The sequence below is a fragment of the Delphinus delphis genome, chromosome X (assembly GCF_949987515.2).
Source record: "Delphinus delphis chromosome X, mDelDel1.2, whole genome shotgun sequence".
NCBI lineage: Eukaryota > Metazoa > Chordata > Mammalia > Artiodactyla > Delphinidae > Delphinus > Delphinus delphis.
The window spans coordinates 16,997,873-17,015,594 of record NC_082704.1 but is presented as its reverse complement, the minus strand read 5'-3'; the positions used below and the strand labels follow the sequence as shown (position 1 = coordinate 17,015,594).

Genomic DNA, 17,722 nt, shown 5'->3' with positions numbered 1-17,722 from the left:
TTTCATTTTTGCCATTGAATGTAATGTTTGCTGAAGTCTTTTTGAAATGTTTTTTCTTAGAATGAGCAAGTTGCCTGTCATTCCTATTTTGCTATAAACGTTTACCACGAGCATGTTTTAAATTTTGTCAAATACCATTTCTGCCTCTATTAATATGGTTCTGATTTTTCTGTTTTTACCTTTGGTAATGTGATGAACTACATTGAATGATTTTTGAATGATAAACCACCCTTGGATACCCAGAATGAAGATCACCTGATTGTGATATATTCTATTGTTTTATTTATTGCTAGATTTGAAATGTTAAAGGTTTAGTAAGGGTTTTTTTTTTAACATCTATATTCATGAGAGAGATTTGTCTGTGATTTTTCTTTCTTTCAATGTCCTGATCAGATTTTGGAATCAAAGTTTTGTTGGTTTCTTAAAAAATATCTGAGATGTCTTTCTTCTTATTTAGTTATGTGTATGAATTTTGCAAAATTAATGCTATTTCTTTCTTAAATGCTGGGTCTGGGGTTTTGTTATGGGCAAGTTTTAAGTAATAGAGTAAATTTCTTTACAGATATTGGATTATTCAGATTTCCTGTGCATTATTTTTTCAGCTTCGGTAAATCATATTTTCAAGCAATTTGCTTTTTTTTCTCTAAATTTTAAATTTAATTGCATACATTTGTTCACAATAACCTCATTAGTTTTAAATATCTTTAGGATCTCTTGCAATATGCCTTTTTTCTGATATTAGTAATTTCTGTTTTCTCTTTTTCTTAACCAGTCTTACTAGACATTTTATCAATTTTATTCAGCTTTTCAAAGAACACAGTTTTGTCCCTTTCATTTTTCTCTATTTTATATTTTTAAAATTAAATTGATTTATAACCAGATATTTCTTATTTTCTTCCTTATAATAGTCTAACGTTAAACTTTACCATTATTTTTCTAACTTCTTATAATGTAAACTTAAAAATTGATTTTCAGTGTTTCCTCGATTGTAATATGAGAATATATATATATATACACACACATATTCTACTAATGTCTGTTAAAGCTGCTTACCACAAATTTTGACATATTCATTGTATTTATTCTATTTCACTTTGAAATATTTTTACTTGGGATTTTATCTTTGATCCTTTGATTATTTAATAATGTAAAATATATTTTATTTATTGTTTTACTGTTGGTTTCTAGGTTACTTCCATTGAAGTCAAGAAGATGTTTTGAATGATTTCAGTCTTTATAAGCGTGTTGAGGCTTTCTGTGTTGTGAAACATATGATCAATTTTGTTAAATGCTCCCTATACCCATGAAAAGCAAATGAATCCTGCCATTTTTGGTTGGAGTTGTTCTATGCATGACAAAGAGGTCATGTTTCATTATGTTCATCATACTTTCTTTGTCTTTATTCATTTGTATGTGTGTGTTAGTGTTTTATCCATTTTTTAAAATGTAGTGTTTTTGACAAGGGTGCTTGTCCACCCTACTAGGAAGCAGAAGTCCTTCCATTCCTCTTAATCAAATACCACATACACATTGCCAACTCTTAAATATATTTCCAGCTAGACCTTTCATCTGAATCCAGGCTCATATATCTAAATGTGTAACGAGTATCTTCACATCTCTCTGATACTTCACATTCATGTTAAAACTAAAATCATCATCTTCCACCCCAAACTTCCCTCTGCCAATCTTCCCATCTTACTGAAAGAAGTACTATCAATTAAGTTGTTCATGTAGAAAAAAAATAAGAGAATTAAGTTTAGACTCCATTCTTGATGTCCATAGCACATGCAGAAAGTCAGTAAGTTCTACCTTTTTGACATCTCTTTGATCTATCTCCTCTCCATCCCCACAGATACTGCTCCATTATCTCCTATTTGAACTCTTTCAGAAGCTTTTAATTGCTTTCTTGCCCTCAGGGCCCTCAGGAAGAGCCTTGTTCTGTCTGATTTGCCCTCCATATAATTGCCAGTGTTATCGTTATAAATCATAAATCTGACTTATTACTTCTTTGCTTAAAATCCTTAAATTGCTTCTTATTACCTGCAAGACATATTTTAAACATCTATGTCTTTGCAATAATGTTCTTTTTTTTCTGGAATGTCATTCTTGTGTTCCATCTCACTATTTTGTCCACTTGGAAAACATCTTTTCTATTGTGCAAGAATGAGTTTGTGTCAAGTTCTTTGCCCATCCTCAACTAGAATGGCATATTTCCACCATTGTTCCCTTACTAAGTCCATTATGGCCTTTTATCACAAAACCTCTAAAACTTTATTTCATTTAATTTTACATATCTGTGACACCCATCTACTCCAAGACTCTGAACAATTCAATAGAAAGAACTTTGACTGATTCATCTTTGTGTAATTCAGTATTGAACTTGGCAGTTACTGGACACACAGTAAATATTGGTTGATTGAGTAAATAGAAATTTTTAAAAAACTACATACAATTTGCTGTATTTTCACCCATTTAATGTGAAACGTTTTATAAATGTTAATTTTAATCCATTAATCTGGTTATCTCCTATATTTGATCAGAAACAACGTTATTCTGTGAATAGCTCTGTTTTGTCTGTGAAGTCCTAACTGCTGTAGGCCATGTCTGGTATTTCAGTTAATCAATTAAGCTACCATAGAAATAAGTAAGAGGATAAATGACTTAGACAGAATCTTTAATGTGACATCTCTCATGAGAACTGGTTCATATTACCATGTAGCAGAGCAGAGAGAGTGATAACAGCCATGTAGGGTGATCCTGAAAATAACTGCCTTTAGAATTCCCACAGGTTAAACTCATTGTCTTCCCACAACCGTCTCCCCTTTCCACTCTCTGTCACAGTGATTGGCATCGTCACCCATGTGGTTGCAAAATCAAACCCCTTAGGGTCATTTTTTCACTTTCACCTTTTCTTCACCCTACATTCTTCAATCCATTACTAAGTTCTATTGATCTTACCTCTAAAATAGTTCCCAAATCTGTCAATTTCTTTCCCTTTTCACCGCCACCACCCTCTTCCAAGACACCACCATCTTATAGCATATGTAATTCCTTACCATAATATTTATTGTGTATTTCATTCTTTCTTCTCTGTCACCAATAGACTGTGAGCTTCCTGAGAACAACGTATATTTCTGATACTCTATCCCTCCAGGAACATGTTGTCATCAAATATGAAAGTGGGTGCTAATAGTTAATGTATTACTTTCCCCTAAGTGTTCTATTTGCATTTTAACAATAGCCTTCCAGGAATGATGCTTTAGAACAATGTTTCCCAAATGATAGTCTGTAAAACCCTAGTCAGGTATTCTGGGTTAAATAACTGGGGAAACAGCAAACTTTATCTCCTTCTTGGATATAGTATCCATTTACTATGTTAAAGGTTTTGAAACATACTGCAATAAAGCATACAGATTAATTGTATATAGCCCAGTATTTTCCACACTGACTAGACCAGAGAATCTCTTTTTCATGGCATATCTATTAACGTCTTGCTGAGTGGTGTATTTTGGACACAGTCTATAAAATGACTCATAAATGATCAACTTTGGACTCCAACTGTCCAATGTAGGACAGTTATAAATGGCAAGAGGAGCTTGCCTTAGCCCTGAAATGCTCTTGAAAGGCTGAGGGTGTCTCCCAAATGACCTCAACAACCTCTTAACAGCTTGGTATGACTATGCCATCCAAAGACCATCTCCTTAGTCTAACTTTTGGTCTTTCCAGTGTTGTTTCATCCCAGAATATCTGAGTACCCTTGCAGACTTTACATAACAATGTATCTGTTGGGAATACCAGGTGAACCATCTTGTTTCTTCTTCCCATAAAAATGTTCTTTTCAAATTGTCAGTTCCATTGTACCTCGTTAGCTCTGTTTGATTATTTTTCCCTGGGTAGAATGAGAAACTTTTCGAGTTTCACTACTCAACTGCCTTTCTTCAAACTTGGCATAAATAATCCTCAGGGAAAAACATTCCCGACCATTGTAAGTTGACTGTGGCTCTCGTGTGTGTGTGTGTGTGTGTGTGTGTGTGTGTGTGTGTGTGTGTGTGTGTGTGAAAGAGAGAGAGGGAGAGAGGATTGGATATATTGATTTTTATATACAGCTTCTTTAGAGTCTGTGAAAATCACAACAATTCAATAGCTTGGGAGCTTCCCTGGCCCATGGAAAACCCTTGGAGACTTTCTCACTCAAGTTACCCTACCACTGACCCAAGGCCATGCATATCTTGCTTCACTGTCTTCTAGTCCTCAGTCTTATTATTGCTACATCCCCTAAGAAGATCACTGGCATTACATTTGTCTTCACAGTGCAATCTCCTAGCAGAGAGTTATCACCTTTGTGTTAGCCTCTTCTCCCAAGAAAGGAGTGTCCCTCTCCTTTATAAGACAAATTCCTACCCTGAAAATCTCTTCTCTCCAAGATCCTGAGGGATCTTGCTCCTATATTTTCCATTTACTCATGTATTCATTCACAAATAGTTATTAAACTATTCCTATGCTCCAGGCACTGTCAAAGGTACTGGGGTCTACAACTGAGAATGAAATAGTATTGATAACTGTCCCTGCCCTCCTGGAGTTCACTCATTTCAGTTCTTGAATGCCTTCCTCTGCGCTGTCTCCTTCCTTCCCCTCAGCCCTCAGAAATAGCTATGAGTGTCACATACAGAGAAAAGCAGTTGTCTTTTCAATGGCCATCTGATTCCTGTCATATACTGACCCTACTCCTTTTCCCACAGTTTGTAAAATGACCTTTCTAAAGCATAAATATGATTTCCCATTACCTAAAGCTGAAGCTCCAATTTCTTAGTAAAGCTTGCAAGACTTTTCGCAATATGGCCCCAGTCTGGTGTCTTGATCTGAATTCTCCCAGCTCCCCATTACAAACCCTGTGCTCAAAGCTGGGACTAGAGTGAGGTGCCTAAGGTATGAACCTAAGAGTGAGTGCTTCCTTAAATTTTTTGTGCCCCAGATGTTTCACTCAGTTTACCTGAGTCCCAACCCTGCTTATATTGGGGCCACACTTGATGGGCTCTGAGTCCCCAGACACATGATGTGCATTTACATCTCTGTGCCTTTGCAATGTTTCCCTTGTTTTCACCATCCTTCCTCTCTCATAATTAAAGGCAATTAAAAAATTTTTAGTTATGCTTATTTGAGTCACACCTAACTAGAATATAAGCCCCAAGAGAGCAGTGGTTGTGTCTGTGTTGCTCACTGTTGTATCTCCAGCAGTTAGGAAAAGGAAGGGTAAAATGAATCCAGTTCAAAAGCCACTTCATCCATGGAATCCTCCATGACACTTCTGTCCCTCTGCAAATTCAAATGCTCCTCTTCTGTGCTCACACAAGGCTCCAAGGATATAACTCAGTTTTAGCTTTATCACATTGTAAGATATTTTCACTGTCTCCTTCCGACTATATGATATATATGATACAGTATTATTAGCTATAGTCACTACGTTGTTAATCTTATAACTGGGAGTCTGTACCCTTTGAGCAATATCTCCTTGTTTCCCCCACTCCCAACCCCTGGTAACCACCACTCTGTTCTCAATTTCTCTGAATTTTTCCTTTTTAGGTTCCACATATAAGGAACTCTCATTCATTAAGTATGAGAATGAAAAATGATACAGCCTCTTTTGAAGATATTTGGCAGTTTCTTACAAAACTAAACAAAATCTCACCATATGACCCAGCAATCATGCTCCTAGGTATTTACTCAACTTATTTGAAAAGCTATGTCCACACAAAACCCTGCAGGAGTGGTAATCCATATTCTGATCCCATATAATTCACCCTGCAAAAATCATGTGGATCTTGGCAGATGAGGATAAACTAACATAAACTTAACACAAAATAGCCCCTAGTAGTGCTTCTATACTAGATATGGTGTTCTTACTGTAATGGATCATTAATATATCCTCTGGTATTTGGTATGTGACTTTGATATAGCTAAAGGATTTGTTTGAATATTCATCAGAAAGAAGGATGAGAAGTTATTTACATTCACCTGGATAGACAGTGGCCTATATTAATGGTCTTCGTGCAGGTCTATTTTAACTCTCCTGCTCTTTGTCAGAATAGTCCCAAAAGAATTTGATAGTCTGGAAATTCTGTAGGATCTCATGCTAGTCCACTATGTTGATAATATCAATTTACTTGGCTCTGATAAAGAGGAAGTAGCAAATATTTTGGATTCATAAACTCCAGAGGGTGGTAGATAAATCTCATAAGGACACAGGGACTTGTCATTTTGGTGAATTTTTAAAGGATCAAGTTATCTGGGCCATGCAGCCATGCCTCTTCCTTGAAAAGGACATGTTATTGTACCTTGCATCTCTTACTACTGAGAAGGTACCACAGTGCTTGGTAGGTCTGTTTGGATTTTGGAGACTACATATACTGTAATTGGGAATACTGGCCTGACCCATCTATGAGACGACTTTGACATGTTAAGTGGGACTAAAAGCAAGAAAAGACATTGAGGAAGGTCTGGCTACAGTACAAGTGGCACTGTCTCTTGGGATAAACCCTCTGGCAGATTCCATGGTGCTAGAGATATTTGTGGTAGATGAAGATGCCATATAGAGTCTCTGGTGAACCTGAACAGTAAAGGTGAAGCACAGACCCCTAGGGTTCTGAAGTAAGTCCACACTGTCTACCACAGAGAAATATATACCATTTAGAAAGAAACTGCATATTTGCTATTTGGTTCTGGTAGAGAATGAATGAGTGTCTGTCCATGGGACATTAATCGACTATGCAACCAGAACTTCCCTCGTGAACCGGGTTCTGTCAGACCCATAAGATTGGGCCGTCACAGCAGCAATCCATGGTATGATAGAAGTAGTGTATTTGGAATTAGATCTGAGTATGTCCAGAGGGAATGAGTAAGTTACTTGAACCAGTGCCCCAGTCCCTGTTGTTGCAATAAGGCCTCTCTTTCAGCTCACATCTGTGGCCTCATAAGGCCTTCTCTATGACTGATTGACAGAGGAGGAAAAAGCCTGAGTCTGGTTCCTGTGTTGATGTGAACAAATAATGAATGACAGCTGCACTACAGGCCCAGTCTGAGGCAACTCTGAAATACAGTAGTAAGGAAAAATGCTTCAAGTTGCAGAGCTGATCAATCATCCACTTTGGGTGGAGACATAAATAAGCATATATATGGACTTCTGGGCAGTGGTGAATAGTTTGACTGGTTGGTCAAGTTGTTGGGAGAAGCAAGATTGGAAGGTCAAGGCAAAAGGAGAGGCATGTGGATGGACCTAAAGGCGTGCACACAGTGTGAGGATCTTTATGTCTCACAGTAAGGCTCATGAGAGAACATCTACTGAAAAAGAAGCATTAAACAAGTTAACAGAATGACTTTCTCAGTAGATGTCAGCCAGCCTCTGTTTTTGGAATACCAGCACTTGCACAATGCACCTATGAGTGGAATAATCATGATATCAGAGATAGAAACTACATATTGGACCAACAACATGGGCTCTCTCTTACCAAGACTTATTAGCTACTACCACTTGGTATCTTGAGTATCTTTCTGATCTTTCAGTACCAGAGGCCAATGCTAAAACCTCAATATGGTACTTTCCCTTGAAGAGACAAACCAGACATTTAGTGGCAAGTTGATTACATCCTGCCCTGTAGATTTACTTTTATCCTGAGTAAGGACTTACCTTTCTTGCCTGCAATGCATCAGACAACTCTACTGTTTGAGTTCTCAAAGAAAGTCTGATTTTCCAACATGAGGTCCTGCATATTACTACTTTGCATTAACGAATTCACTTCATGGCAAAGGAGGAATGACAATGGGTGTGTCACTATGCAATCCACTGGTTCTGTCATATGTCACATTACCCAGAAGCTGCCAGCCTAAAAGAGTACTAGCATAGTCTCTTGAAGGCTCAGATAAGGCAACATCTTAGATATGATGCCTATGATTTGGAGATTCTGTCCTTTAATGAAGCAGTCTATGTCTTGAACGAATCGTCATTATATGGTGCTCCATCTCCAACAGGTAGACTACATAGATATGGGGGAAATGGGTGGAAGAAGGAGTGGCCCCACTCACCATCATTTCCAATGACCCACTTGAAAACTTTAAGTTCTGTGGTTCTAGGTGGCCTGGTTTCTAGAAGGTGGATACGTCTACCAGGGGACACTGTAAGATTCCTAATAAACTTAAAGCTATGGCTGCCACCTGGTGATTTGGGGTTTCTCATGTCAATAGAACAGCAGGTAAAGGAAGGGATTAACATACTGGAAAAGCTAACTTGACCATCATGAGTAGGTAGAGTTGTTATCCCTATATCCATTTGTTAACTGTGAATGGACAATGGACCTGGAAAGAAGGGGCTGGAGACCAGGGAGGCCAGTCATGTTTCTTCCATGTCCAGCCTCCCAGAGATCTTGAGCTCCTCAGGACTGATTCTACCTCCACAGCAATGAGTTTAGAATATGGCAGGAAAGGAGGTCATCCTCAAGGTGACCTCCAGAAGCTATCTCCAGAAAGCACCACCGTGAAACATTCCCAACCATTACAAGGCCTGCAGAGTGGCTCCACTATCAGGGAAGGAAATGTGTTCATTAACTATGGGCCAAGAGGGAATATGGCAATTAGGCTCTGAATGTCACGAAATAGTGCTATAGGTAGAAGCAGAGAGCTTGCCCAAAAGCCAAACTGAAGAAATTGTTCAGTGCTGACTGAAATGGCCACTTCTGTGGCTTGTGAGAATTTGACTTCATCAGCCAGCAGAGGAATCAGCTTGATCCATCAGAGATTTTTCAAGGCTCTATTGGGAAACTGGATTCTTTTTTTTTTTTTAACATCTTTATTGGAGTATAATTGCTTTACAATGGTGTGTTAGTTTTTCTTTATATAACAAAGTGAATCAGCTATACGTATACATATATCCCCATATCTCCTCTCTCTTGCATGTCCCTCTCACCCTCCCTAACCCACCTGGACTTGAGGACACGGGGAGGGGGAAGGGTAAGCTGGGACGAAGTGAGAGAGTGGCATGGACTTATATACACTACCAATGTAAAATAGATAGCTAGTGGGAGGCAGCCACATAGCACAGGGAGATCAGCTCGGTGCTTTGGGAAACTGGATTCTTATTTTGGAATTCTCCTTTTTCTGTATCCTATTACTTGACACCAAGTATTCCTCACATTGTTCCATATTTGTTCAACGTTCCTTATATGCTGAGTGCCTACAGTGTGCCAGGCCCTGTGTGGTTCAAGTAGTGGTGAGATTGGGGGAGTGAGATTGGGGGGCCAGGATAAGATACAAGGTTGTGTTAGCCATGGCACCTTTCCTTGAGGAGCTTGAGATCCAGCAAGGCAGACAGAACTTTGATCAAAAACAGTGTAAAATTGCTGGAGTAGAAGTCTAAGCACAGCACCGTGGGACTCCAAAGGAATAAGAAGCTGTTTAGCTGCCTGGAGATCAGGGAAGTCTTCACAAAGGAGAGGATACTTGAGCAGAGGCTTGATTAATAAATAGAAGCTTAAGGTTGAGAAGAGGAGAAAGGTCGTTCTTGGCAGAGAGAACTGAGTGTGCCAAGATACCAAAATAAGAAATATGGCTGTATTTTGTGGGAAAGCGAGCCTTTGTGGGAATCTGATCCATTACAAAGTTGTGCAGGCTTGTTCTCTGCCTAAGAGTGCCTGGCCCAAGAGGTCACATAGGTGCCGATCCCCAGCTTACATTCTGCTTGTCAACTCAGACATTCTAGAAAGAAGCGGCTTCTTCCTAGAGAAAGGGGTTTTATTCTATAAGTTTTTATTATCAGTGGACCCAGTCTCTCCATTATTTTCCTTCTGTCTTAAAGCTTCATCTCAGAGTACGATGGTGATGGTGAATGACCGCCCCCCCGCCAAGATATTCTCAGACTCAAATCAGATGTCAGTGGCAGGATTTTCTTGTGAATCCTTGCCAAGAAAGACCTAGGGTTGATTGCCCTTACTTTTTTCTTGAAACCCTGACACATTCTGGGGAAGGACAATCTGGAGATGTTCTCTTTGGGAAGCCCCCTGTGGCTTTGGAGAGCAGGGTGCCCAGGAAGTGCAGAGTGACTCAAGGGAGCCAAGGAAAGGGCAGGGAGAGAGGCAGTTGGTAGCCAACACACATAAAAAATAGTGCCACCCATGGTCCATAAATAGATTTCATACTCAGTTAAACTCAACCAGTTACACCTGCTTCCTCCTACCCCCAAGTACACACACACACACACACACACACACACACACACACACACACACACACACACACACACACCCTTTAAGGGAAAACAAGGAAAAGGAGGCAAAACTAGAAGCTGATGACCTATCTCACAGTATCTAGAGCAGCGGCGTCCGGGGCTGGGGGCCGAGGCCGCGGAGCTTGCGGAGGCAAGGCCGAGGACAAGGAGGGTCTCCCCGTCACCAAGCTGGGCCTCCTGGTCAAGGACATGAAGATCAAGTCCCTGGAGGAGATCTGTCTCTCTTCTCTGCCCATCAAGGAATCTGAGATCATTGACTTTTTCTTGGGGGCATCCCTCAAGGATGAAGTTTTGAAGACCATGCCTGTGCAAAAGCAGACCCGTGCTGGCCAGCGGACCAGGTTCAAGGCATTTGTTGCCATCAGGGATTACAACGGACATGTTGGTTGAAGTGCTCTAAGGAGGTAGCCACTGCCATCCGTGGGGCCATCATTCTGGCCAAGCTCTCTCTCCATTGCCCCCGTGCGACGAGGCTACTGGGGGAACAAGATCTGCAAGCCCCAAACCGTCCCTTGCAAGGTGACTGGCCTCTGTGGCTCTGTGCTGGTGCGCCTCTTCCCTGCCCCCAGGGGCCCTGGCATCGTGCCCAAGAAGCTACTGATGATGGCTGGCATTGACTGCTGCTACACCTCTGCGGGGGCCTGCACTGCCACGCTGGGTAACTTCACCAAGGCCAATTTGGATGCCATTTCCAAGACCTACAGTTATATCACTCCTGATCTCTGGCAAGAGACTGTGTTCACCAAGTCTCTGTATCAGGAATTCACTGACCATCTTGTAAAGACCCACACCAGAGTTTCCGTGCAGAGGACTCAGGCTCCAGCTGTAGCCACCACATAGTTTTCTATAAGAAAAATAAAGTGAATGAAGCTGGTTTAAAAAAACAAAACAAAAAAACTTTCCTTCTTTCCCTCACCCACTCTACCACTTTCCTTGGACTGTTACCAAGTTTGCTCTGGCAGTATTGGGGCTGGCTGCCAGCCTCTCATGCCTACTGGAGCCACTGTCCCCCTCTGCCCCAGAGGTCACAACTTGTTATTGGTCTCTCACCACCAGTGCCCTCGACTTGGAGGCCAGATGACTTTGTGTCTCCTTACTTCTTTGTAAAGAGTCCCCAGTACTCTATATCCCAACTTCTGTGACTGTGATCAGTTCAGTTATCAACATGAACTCTGTTTCCTCATCTCTAAAACAGTAATAATGTAATAATAATAATATCTATCTCAGAGGGTTGTTTGTGAGAATTAATTGAGATTTTTCTGGGTAAAACACCCAACACAGTGCCTAGCACATAGTAAAAGCTCACTAAATCTTATTGACTAGCATCTATTTCACACAGATGCACTTCAGTCACACAGGAAGTGGACTGAGTAGGGACTTGAACTAAATTTTTATGACTTGGTCCAATGTATAAGTTCATGGGTATTTCCACTTATCCTAGAAGGGAACTTTGAGTTTCTTTTCAACTTACTCTCTGAGTATCTACTGTGTGTAAGGTGCTTGGGCTTGGCGCTGGAGATACCGAGATGAATAAGACATTATTCCTGTCATTGAGTTCATTGTCTCATAGGGGGAGAATGGTGGCTAAGTGAACAATTACAGTACAAGGAGCTAATGTTGTTATCAGTTGATGCAAAACTTTGTGGAAGCACAATTGAGAGACAATTGGTGTAAAGTGAGGATAAAGGGAAAAATTCCAGCATGAGATGTCACCTCAGGTGAGTCTTGTCAGATGAGTGAGAGTGGTCTTATGAAGGGGAGAGGTATGAGTGTGTAGCTGGTGGGAGTTGTGAACAGGACCCAAGTCCAGGCTAAGGGACTGGAGCAAGTAGGATCTTAGTGGGGGAGAGTATTTAAGGACTGAAGCATGAGGAATGAGGCAGGACATGAAGTTAGAGAGTTAAGTAGAGGCCAGGTCATGAGAATTCTTAGACACCAGGTTATGGAACTTTTTCCTGAGAGTAATGGGGAGAAATAATTGGTTGCAAATAGGAGAATGACATAAATATTATATTTAGATATGACATTTAAAAAGACTCAGGTGGGTAAACCAGATTAAGAGATTATTGTAGTAGTACAGGTTAGAGATGATGTTGGCTTACACTAAGGTAGTAGTAGTAGAAACAGAAAGTATATATCTGATAGGAGATATTTTTAGAAGATAGAATGGACAGGACAGGACTTACTGATGGATTGGATATAAGGGGTGAGGAAAAGAGAGAAATCCAGGGTTATAATAAGGATTTTGGCTTAAGCAATTGGGTAAATGTGGTGGCATTCAGTAAGATTGGGAACATAGAAATTTTCCCCTATCCTCTCCTTTTGCACCTGAGGAAGCAGAGTCCTTCAGAGAGGAAGTCGTGTGAGGTTGCACAAAAAGTTAGGGACAAATGGCGGAACCTGGACTCATTTTTTTATTTAGTTTTTGCTCAGTACTTTTTCTGCTGCACCAAAAAGTTCCTGTGCTCAGCAGTCTTTGTACATTGGTAAGAGATAAATGAATCACATTAGCATCAAAAGCCCAACATCAAAGCAGGGAGGGTAAATGGTTGGGTCATAAATCTACAGTTTTGTTAACATGACACATTAAAGAGAATTTATTCACTAGGCATTGATTTTTTTCTTTTAGCATTGGACTTGAAATGAATGATTTCATATAAAGCAAAACACACTACCCTTGGTATTTAATGAGAGAAGAATCACAGCCTAGTCGAGAAGAGAAGTGGTTCCTGACCATGAAGAAAGAAAGGCCTGGGTGATGAGGGAGAGATAGTTTTTATTCTCTAAGGAGTTTCAGTCCTCAGGAACCTCTAAGTCTGGTAAAGGAAATATTCATTCATCCAATATATATCTATTGGGACTTATATTCTAGGAACTATTCTAGGCACAGTGGAATATGGGTCCCCAATAAAAATATATTGGATGAATGAATATTTAGTTGGGGAAATAGACAACAAAGAATACATTTAATATGTGAATAAAATATATAGTATGTTTTACTATATATTAATAAGTGCTAAGGAAAAATATAAAACAGGTGTTATGAACAAAACTGTGTCCCCTCCAAATTCATATATTGAAGTCCCAACCGCCAGTGCCTCAGAATGTGACTGTATTTGTAGATAAGAACTTCAAAGAGTTTTAAATTAAACTGGGGTCTTTAGGGTGGGCCCTAATCCATTGTGACTGATGTCCTTATAAGAAGAGGAAATTTGGACAGAGACATGTACAAAGGGAAGACCTTGTAAAAAACACAGGGAGAAGACAGCCATATATAAGCCAAAGAGAGAGGCTTCAGAAGAAATAAACCCTGCTTACTCTCAGACTTGTAGGCTCCACAAGTGTGAGAAAATAAGTTTCTGTTCTTTAACCCACCCAGTCTGTGGTACTTTGTTATGGTACCTCTAGAAGACTGCAGGGATATATACATACAGCAGGGGAAGGGGATAGGGAGTGCTGGAGTGGGACTAGGTTTTCAATTTCAGCTAGAGAAGTAGGTGACATTTGAACAAAAAATCTAGAGGAAGTGAAGGAGCATCACAGAGATATCTGGGGAAGAATGTTCCAGGCAGAGGAGACAGCTAGTGTAAAGACCTTGAAGCCTGGTGAGTTTGAGGAGCAACAAGAGAAGCCAGGATGGCTAAAGTAGAGTGAGTAAAGTCAGAGAGTTAGTAGGTGGTGGATCAGATCATGTAGGGCCTTTTAGGTTATTGTATGGAATTTTATTCTGAGTGAAAATCAGATCTTGCCACTGTGGAAGACAGTTTGTTGGTTTCTTAAGAAGTTAAAGATAGAATTACCATATGACCCAGAACTTTTATGTACATACCCCAAAGAATTGAAAACAGAGATGCAAATAGATACTTGTATATGAATATTCATAGCAGCCTTATTCATAATAGCCATAAAAGGAAACAACCCAATGTCCAACAACAGATGACTGGATAAACAAAATATGGTATAGCCATACAATGGAATATTGCTCAGCCATAGAGAGGAATGAGGTATGGGTACGTGCTACAACATGGATGAACCTTGAAAACATCATGATAGGTGAAAGAAGCCATACACAAAAGGCCACATATTGTATGGTTCCATTTATATGAAATGTTTAAAATAGGCAAATCCACAGCCACAGAAGACAGATAAGTGGTTGCCAGAGGGCAGAATGGGGATTGACTATTTAATGGATATGGGGTTTCCTGTAGGGGTGATAAAATTCTACAACTAGATGGTGGTAATGATTGCACGACACTGAATGCACTAAGAATCACTAATGGTAAGTTGTATGTTATGTGTATTTCACCACAATAAAAAATACTTAGATCCAAAGTATTTTGAATAAAGTGGCATGATCTGACTTATATTTTTAAAAGATCATTCTGGCTTCTCTGTTGAGAAGGAAAGTATAGGGGGGTGGCAAGAATAGAAGCAAGGAGATCAATTAGAGGCTCTTTAGTAATCAAATCAGGAGATTAGACGGGTGGATAGGAGTCTGGAGCTTAGGGGAGAGGTCTTGGGAAGGAGATACTAATTTGGAAGTCTTCAGCATATAGATGATATTTAAAGCCATGAGACTGGTGGGATCACCAAGAGATGGTTCTCCCATTTCATATAGACTTTAGTCCCTTACATGGTGGAACTTTAATTCCAATAGAGGAGACACAGTTTCTTTACAGTAAGAGGACTTCAACTTTTAACAGGAGATGATCTTCACCCTGGGGAAGCTTGTCTGTTGGGAGAAACTGTTGTTACCCTGATGTATCCCCAGCGTGATGGAGAAGCAATGGTCTCCTTACTCTAAAGATCTCCCAATATGACTAGGGAGACATTGTCCACTCCCTCTAAGTAGCCCCCAGCCTTAGAAAAAAGCATTGTTCCACACCAGGGAGTTTCCCCCAGTCTAATGGGGAAGGCATGGACCCCACTCTGGACTCCCTAGTCCTTATGCCTGTAGCTCGGAGGAAGGGGCAGAGCAGCAGCAACAACTCACAGAACTAAAGTTAACAATGAAGAGATCCATGCATGTCACAGCCCAAAGCTGTATACCAGTTAATGTCCATGTCTGGGAAGAGCAATTAGAGCTCATTAATTGAGTTGCTGGTAACACTGCCATTCTCAAGGCTAATTATCTTTAATTGGAGTTGTCTACTTTGATAATAAGCATTCAGCCTCCTTCCATTCAGTTTAACAATGTTCTAGGCACTATCCTAGACACTTCAGGGAATACACTTTAAGGAGCTCAATGTTTTGTCACGGGACCATCCTGGTACATAGATAACTCCAACCTAAGGCAGAAACTGATGAGTATGGTAGAGAGTCATATACTAGGGTTAGATCAGTACAAAGATACTTAAGGGGAAGATTAATTCTGCCTGAGGAGGGGAGCATTTGATGGAGCTTTACAGAGGAAGCAACGTTTGAACTGGAACTTAGGAGAATGAGTAAAATTTCACAGGCATTCCAGGCAGATACAACAGCATAAGCATGTGACTGGGGGTTGAAGAATACAGAGTATATATAGTTACTAATAAAAATATTAATTTATTTATCTCATTTATTCATTAATTTAGCAAATGTTCACTGAGTACTTGTTATGTTCTAGGAACCCTCCTCAGTGCTTTGGATACTGCAGTGAGCAAAATAAATCCCCTGTCCTCATGGAGCTTTCATTCTAGACGGCTGGGATAGATCACAAACAAATAAGCAAATAAGTATGTAATTTGTTAGGTAATAATAAGTGTTTCGAAGAAAAAAGCAGAATAAAGGGGTAGAGAGTGATGGGGGAGAAGTTGTGCTATTTTATACAGGGTGGTCAGGGAAGTCATGTCTGCTAAGATGTCATCTGAGTAGAGACCTAGATGACATGAAGAATGAATTAAATATATATCTCGTGTAAGAACATTTCCAATGCAGAAAATAGCAAGACTCTGTGGCAAGAGTATGCTTGCTATATCCTGGGATCAGCAAGGCCTGAGCAACAGAAAGAACAAAGTTATCATTTACCTAGAAGAGGAAGCCTAGGATAAGGAATAGGCTTGGGATTTATGGAGGATCTGGAGTTTGGTTTAGGGCATTTTAAGTTTAAGATGTTTATTAGCTAGCCAAGTGTAGGTGTCCAACAGGAAGTTGGATATATTAATCTGTAGTTTAGGGGATACGTGCTTCTGAAGCTAAAAGTTGGGAAATTGATGGCACATACATGATATTAAACATGATGTGACTGGATGATATCACAAGGGAGGAACTGTAGATGGAGACATGGTCTATGGACTGAGCTCTGAGTTGCTCCAGTGTTAAGCATTTGGACTGATGAGGAAGAACCGATAAAAGAGACTTGAAAGAAATGGTGAGTGGTGGTTTTTGTAAAAGTGAAGGCAAGAAGTAATGAAGCTTTGAATTACAGTTCTGGCAGCGGGGATGTATAAATAGGTCAGAGTTTAGCAAAGCATCATAGGAGTAAAATCATCAGTATTGGGCATGGGTGTGAGGGTGGACACACAGAGAGAAGGGCACAGAAAGCTTCCTGGGCATGATTCTGGCTCAGACAACTTGGTAGATTGTGGTGTCCTTAACTAATACAGGGGCTATTGTCAGGGAAGGGGAGAACTGGTTTGAGCAGAGGGAAGTAGAAGGAAGAGTCAGGGAAATGTTAAGTTCAATTTGAGACATTTGAGTTTGAAATTCTTGTAAGGCATTCAAGAGGAAATGTCAGATTGGTAGTTGGAAATGCCAAGACCTAGAACCATATAAACGCTGACATTGTTTCTTCAATCACTAATCACTATGTGTCTATCACTCAGTCTCATAATGTGGTGTCCACTGATGGGTGAGGGTTGGAGGGAAAAGATACTTAGTAAGGAGGAGATTCAAATTTCTGAATTTACTCTGTCAGTTTAGTAACTCTGGGACCTTGGGCTAGTTATATCATCTCTCTAAGCCTAAGTTTCCTCATTCGTAAATGGGAGACAGTGTTAATACTTCATTGGTTTTCTTTTTGAGGATTAAATGAATAATTGCATAGAAAAAATCTTGAGAGAAGTTAAGTGCTTACAGAATTTTGATTGAGTGAGGCTACGAATGGATTAGTTTGAGCACTTCCCAGGAGCACAAAGGAACTCCAGATGGGGAGCTACAAACCAGGCAGGGCATGCCTGGGGCGCGAATGAGGAGTAGGAATAAAAAGGACCTTTCTGGAACTTCCTGGAAGCTCCCTAGAGATCCTAGAAATTTAGGTGGTGACCTTCATGCTTAGTCTGTCTTGCACATAGAGAGCATGAAACCAGCTGGGACCCCACTCTTGTGGTATAGGGAATAAATCCTCTGTGCCAATTTCCCCAGAAAGGGAGCTGTCTCTGGGAACTAGATGGAGATTAGATGGCGAATAAGGGACCAGGAACTCAGGGTTTGTGGGCAGAGCAACACTGAAGTGGGTTAGTGGTGACTGGGCAG

The 17,722-nt window shown here is 40.2% G+C and overlaps 1 pseudogene; it reads left to right on the top strand.

Annotated features, from left to right (window-relative positions):
* The first annotated feature begins 10,444 nt into the window (after nucleotides 1–10,444).
* On the top strand, nucleotides 10,445–11,136 carry LOC132417839 (small ribosomal subunit protein uS5 pseudogene; annotated as a pseudogene).
* The last annotated feature ends 6,586 nt before the right edge of the window (nucleotides 11,137–17,722 follow it).